This window comes from Procambarus clarkii, chromosome 76 (genome assembly GCF_040958095.1).
Source record: "Procambarus clarkii isolate CNS0578487 chromosome 76, FALCON_Pclarkii_2.0, whole genome shotgun sequence".
Classification (NCBI taxonomy): domain Eukaryota; kingdom Metazoa; phylum Arthropoda; class Malacostraca; order Decapoda; family Cambaridae; genus Procambarus; species Procambarus clarkii.
This window is the reverse complement of record NC_091225.1, coordinates 26,555,276-26,561,275: the sequence shown is the minus strand read 5'-3', so window position 1 is coordinate 26,561,275 and position 6,000 is coordinate 26,555,276. Positions and strand designations below refer to the sequence as shown.

The window sequence follows — 6,000 nt, the reverse complement described above, 5'->3', positions numbered from 1 at the left end:
TATCTAGTAATCCTTGTTTCTTTATTGTGTATTATTCTGATCTGCTTTTGTGTCAATATTTCTTCAAATTACCTGTAAACATTTTTGTTGATTTTACTGTAATTATTTTACTTAAAATTATCTGTACCTGTAAAGAAAAGCTATAAAATACCCGGTAACATTTTTTATCAATTTTACTGTTAATTTATAAAAAAAAAAAAACTGTTAGTTTAAAGACTTACCCGAAACGCTATGCGTGCTAGTGGCTTTACAAGAATGTTAATTCAACTTATTTTCTATATTCTCTGTTAACCTCCAGTGTAACTTCTTGTATAAAAATAAATAAGAATAAAATAATAAAAATAACAAAACTTTTATGATGGGTTCAAGCGACGATTGAGTAGTGCGCAAAGCGTCCCTCACCTGTGACGTCACAGCGTCATCCGCCGCCAGGAACATCAACAAAGCGGTCAGTTTTGTGGTCCGTGCAGTCAGCAAGAAGACAAACGCTTCATGCAATCACGCAAATATTATCGTAAGTAAACACTTATATTTTATAATATTATTAGATTCTGGTGCTGGCTATAGTGCTGGTGTATTAAGAGGTGAGGAGCAGTGGTGGTGTATTGAGAGGTGAGGGGCAGTGGTGGTGTATTGAGAGGTGAGGGGCAGTGCTGGTGTATTGATAGGCGGGGGCCAGTACTGGTGTATTGAGAGGCAAGGGGCAGTGCTGGTGTATTGAGAGGTGAGGGGCAGTGGTGGTGTATTGAGAAGTGAGGGGCAGTGGTGGTGTATTGAGAGGTGAGGGGCAGTGGTGGTGTATTGAGAGGTGATGGGCAGTGGTGGTGTATTGAGAGGTGAGGGGCAGTGGTGGTGTATTGAGAGGTGAGGGGCAGTGGTGGTGTATTGAGAGGTGAGGGGCAGTGGTGGTGTATTGAGAGGCGAGGGGCAGTGCTGGTGTATTGAGAGGTGAGGAGCAGTGGTGGTGTATTGAGAAGTGAGGGGCAGTGGTGGTGTATTGAGAGGTGAGGGGCAGTGGTGGTTTATTGAGAAGTGAGGGGCAGTGGTGGTGTATTGAGAGGTGAGGGGCAGTGGTGGTGTATTGAGAGGTGAGGGGCAGTGGTGGTGTATTGAGAGGTGAGGGGCAGTGGTGGTGTATTGAGAGGCGAGGGGCAGTGCTGGTGTATTGAGAGGTGAGGAGCAGTGGTGGTGTATTGAGAAGTGAGGGGCAGTGGTGGTGTATTGAGAGGTGAGGGGCAGTGGTGGTGTATTGAGAAGTGAGGGGCAGTGGTGGTGTATTGAGAGGTGAGGGGCAGTGGTGGTGTATTGAGAGGTGAGGGGCAGTGGTGGTGTATTGAGAGGCGAGGGGCAGTGCTGGTGTATTGAGAGGTGAGGGGCAGTGGTGGTGTATTGAGAGGTGAGGGGCAGTGGTGGTGTATTGAGAGGCGAAGGGCAGTGGTAGTGTATTGAGAGGTGAGGGGCAGTGCTGGTGTATTGAGAAGTGAGGGGCAGTGGTGGTGTATTGAGAGGCGAGGGGCAGTGCTGGTGTATTGAGAGGTGAGGGGCAGTGGTGGTGTATTGAGAGGTGAGGGGCAGTGCTGGTGTATTGAGAGGTGAGGGGCAGTGGTGGTGTATTGAGAGGTGAGGGGCAGTGGTGTTGTATTGAGAGGCGAGGGGCAGTGGTGGTGTATTGAGAGGCGAGGGTCAGTGGTGGTGTATTGAGAGGTGAGGGGCAGTGGAGTTGTATTGAGAGGCGAGGGGCAGTGCTGGTGTATTGAGAGGTGAGGGGCAGTGGTGGTGTATTGAGAGGTGAGGGGCAGTGGTGGTGTATTGAGAGGCGAGGGGCAGTGGTGGTGTATTGAGAGGTGAGGGGCAGTGCTGGTGTATTGAGAAGTGAGGGGCAGTGGTGGTGTATTGAGAGGTGAGGGGCAGTGCTGGTGTATTGAGAGGTGAGGAGCAGTGGTGGTGTATTGAGAGGTGAGGGGCAGTGGTGGTGTATTGAGAGGTGAGGGGCAGTGCTGGTGTATTGATAGGCGGGGGCCAGTACTGGTGTATTGAGAGGCAAGGGGCAGTGCTGGTGTATTGAGAGGTGAGGGGCAGTGGTGGTGTATTGAGAGGCGAGGGGCAGTGGTGGTGTATTGAGAGGCGAGGGGCAGTGCTGGTGTATTGAGAGGTGAGGGGCAGTGGTGGTGTATTGAGAGGTGAGGGGCAGTGGTGGTGTATTGAGAGGCGAGGGGCAGTGGTGGTGTATTGAGAGGTGAGGGACAGTACTGGTGTATTGAGTGGTGAGGGGCAGTACTGGTGTATTAAGAGGTGAGGGCCAGTGCTGGTGTATGGAAAGGCGAGGTACTGTGCTGCACATACAGTATCTAAAAACAGCATAATATTTTAATCACAAGCAGGGTTTCCTAATGGCTCCTTGAGACTTATGTGCAAAGTACTTAACCCAGTTATAAGTTCCAAATCATGTGTGTCATATTATTAAACATCTCTTTAGAAAGCTGATTTATGTTATTTCTTAGTGTTCACTACTACTAGGTAATGATAAATATATATCTCACTGATATATTATTAATTATATTCAGCTATTGCAGATGATTTTGATGCTGCAAACCGGAGATGCATAGCTGCGGAAGGCACGTCTGAAGTGGAAACTTAAAACGAAGCTTCAGATATGAAGCAAAGAATGCCAAGAATAACAAATGTAAGCATTGAAAACCTAGTTCAGTAATGAAAAAATTTCACAAAATTGACATACTGTGCATTATTTCATCTTATTGTCAATCATATTTAATGGTTTTTTTTTATGGAGTAATCTTTGCTATGTTGATAGTGCTCGTTGTGTGTCTGCAGGTGCATTCATTGTGTGTATGATGCCTGGTGTTAAAGTATTATTTCTTACTCGTTCATACTCTCATTTAGACGTTTGGCCTCGATAAGGTTCAGTCTTGTGACTGGTGTGTGGCACGTTTCTGTTGAAATGTAGTCTTTTCGAGACTACATTTTAAATATTACCTAACATACATGGCTACTCCCTCTCCTTGTCTAATATATCTATCTGTGTGAAATAGATTAAATCCATTTATTTGATATTCATCTAATAGTTCTCTATTTTCTACATTCATCCATGTTTTGGTAAGTGCAATAATATGTATTGTTTCATTGCAGATAAGAGATTCCAGATCGTTCCAGATTTCCGAAATACTGAAACGCACACCATACAGGCTTGGTGGATCTCGGTGCAAGGTAAAATTTATTTACTTGTACAGTATATATTTTTAGCTAATTTTCAGTATATAAAACCACAGTACTTAATTTTATCAGTGTCAAAGACACAATTACATCTTACTCATAAATACCTTTATGTACCTCACTTGTGGTAACATATACACACATTAAGTGTATTATGTAGCATTATCTGTAATCAACTGATTTTCAGAGCTGCTCATTACAAAATACTCTTTTAAAAAGTGTTTCTTAACAATAGGAGCATTTCATTACAATATATCCATAATCAACTACAGAGCACCACTTGGTTTCCGAACTTTAGTTATCCGAAACTTCCAGTTTCCCGATTGGGGTTGGGGAGTCATGCTACCCGCTACCCGAACAAAGTTCGGGTAGGAAGGGGTCCGCCAAGCGTCACGCCGGCTTGTGGTGGTGGGTGGGCGATGGTTCAGTTTGCCCACTGTGACTTCACAGATTCACGGCCTATTATTCCAATTATTTTGAATTGCCATAAGGCTGGAATGTTCATTCTGTGTTTTTGTTTTACATATCTGCACAATCAAGAAACATCTGTGCACCATGTTGGCTCCAAATGCACGCATTGCGTCAGTGATGGCTGACTGGTGGGTGGATGGACGATGGAGCTTAGGTGGGAGGCAGCATGAATGAGGGGGGGGGGGGAATCAGTGAGAGAGGGGGAGAGAGAGATGCTAGGAGGGAGGGGGAGGTAGGGAGAGATGTTAGGAGGTAGGGAGAGATGCTAAGAGGGAGGGGGAGGTAGGGAGAGATGCTAGGAGGTAGGCAGGAAGGGATGGAAGTAGTGAGAATTAGGGAGGGAAAGGCAGGCTGGCAGGCACAGGCAGGCAGGCACAGGCAGGCAGGCGCAGGCAGGCAGGCGCAGGCAGGCAGGCAGGCTAGCTTGCAGGCAGGCTGGCAGGCAGGGAGTGAGTGGTAGTCACGCGGTTGAACCGCGTGACCTTGAGAGATGGGATGTAGGGGGGCGGGTGGTTTGTTGGTGGTGGGGGTGAGAACGGCTCATTCCCGAAGATAAGCCTAACACACACTACCCGTTAGCATGATGGCAGGGAGGGAGGCAGGCTGGCTGGAAAGGAAGCAGGCTGGCAGGCTGGGAAGGAGGCAGGCAGGCTGGCTGGGAAGGAAGCAGGCTGGGAGGCAGGCAGGCAGGCTGGGAAGGAGGCAGGCAGGCTGGCTGGGAAGGAAGCAGGCTGGCAGGCTGGGAAGGAGGCAGGCAGGCAGGCTGGGAAGGAGGCAGGCAGGCTGGCTGGGAAGGAAGCAGGCTGGCAGGCTGGGAAGGAGGCAGGCAGGCTGGCTGGGAAGGAGGCAGGCTGGCTGGAAGGAAGCAGGCTGGCAGGCTGGGAAGGAAGCAGGCTGGCAGGCTGGGAAGGAAGCAGGCAGGCAGGCTGGGAAGGAGGCAGGCAGGCAGGCTGGGAAGGAAGCAGGCTGGCAGGCTGGGAAGGAGGCAGGCAGGCAGGCTGGGAAGGAGGCAGGCAGGCAGGCTGGGAAGGAGGCAGGCAGGCAGGCTGGGAAGGAGGCAGGCAGGCAGGAAGCGATATACAGGCATACCTCAGAATACGAGTTTAATCCGTTCCTGGAGACGCCTCGCCTTCCGAAAACTCGCATTCCGAAGTTAATTTCCCCATAAGAAATAAAGGGAAATGAATTAATCCGTTCCTGACTACCCCAAAAACCCCACATCAAACTAAATTTTAATACCTAATTTACCTAATTCATCTAAATAAACCTACAAAACTGTGTTCCAGTTATTACTTACCTTACTGTCGAGTGCTGTAGGCGTATGGAAGATGGTGAGGAGGGGGGAGGAGGAGAGGAGTTACTGTTTGGAAGGGGAGTCCCCTTCCATAATCACATCACATAACCCCATGCCTTGTAACACTATGGATACCACTTCTCTTTCTAAATTTTTCAAACCAGCCCCTGCTTGCCTTAAACTCCCCCCTCCCCGCTCAGCTCGTTGTCGCCGTGTGGGGGCTTAGTGGGCGGCTGCCGGAGTGTGATGCTCCTTGGGACAGTCCTCTGTCCTTTTCTAGCCTTATGCTCCTGCTGTCGTCCTCTCCAATTCTGCTGGGCATCTTTTCCTTTTCCTTCTGTTTCGTTTTTCTCCCCCCTCTTCTCCTATCTGCTTGCCGTTTCCTACCGACCTTTTGCTCGTTCTGGTTCTTCCCTTGGACTTCTTCTATTTTGACGCCCGGGTGCTTGAGGAGGCATACTCGTGCACCCGTAGAACTGCAGTACCCGACGTCGAGAGCGAGGGGAACCTTTTATTGTCAATCCCCACTTCGTCACTGAACCCGATCTCGACGGACTGTCGGTTTCTTAAGGTGGCGTTTGTGGGGCGTATACTCGCGACGCACCCCTAGGAGGCCCCGACAAGATCGGCGATAGCTTCTTGTTGGGTGTCCTGCCTCTAATTGTGGCTCCATGGTGGGTGTGGGGGCACATTCGTGAGTGAATTCTTTCTTTCGTCAAGATGATTACCCCTGCTTCGGCTTCTTCTGGTTTACCTTCTCAGGCTCGTGGGGTGGGCGACCAAGCCCCCGAGTCGGTCCGTATTGGAAGACCGGGCTCTGTAGCCTCCGCTGCATTGGGCCCCGACCTTGCTCCTCCTTTGGCCTCTCTGACTCCTTCTCTGGCTCCCCTCCCTCCTCTGTGGTTGGGTCGAGCCCCAAGCCCCCAGTGGTGACTACCTCGTCCCCTGGCGCGGCTCCTTCTCTAGTTGTAACTACTGCGCCTTTTAACCCCTCTCTCTCTGGG

The 6,000-nt window shown here is 49.6% G+C and overlaps 1 protein-coding gene across 4 annotated transcripts in view; it reads left to right on the top strand.

Moving 5' to 3' along the window:
- The first annotated feature begins 397 nt into the window (after nt 1–397).
- The window catches only part of LOC123771589 (zinc finger protein 271-like), a 169,967-nt gene continuing 164,364 nt past the window's right edge, over nt 398–6,000 (top strand). For 3 of the 4 annotated variants that reach the window (XR_011224828.1, XR_011224829.1, XM_069313753.1), the window contains exons 1-3: nt 410–514; nt 2,574–2,683; nt 3,148–3,225. The gene's annotated coding sequence lies outside the window, so the exon portion shown is untranslated. Of the gene's footprint in view, nt 515–2,564; nt 2,684–3,147; nt 3,226–6,000 lie in introns of all 4 variants that reach the window. The other variant, XM_069313754.1, reaches the window with a different exon arrangement.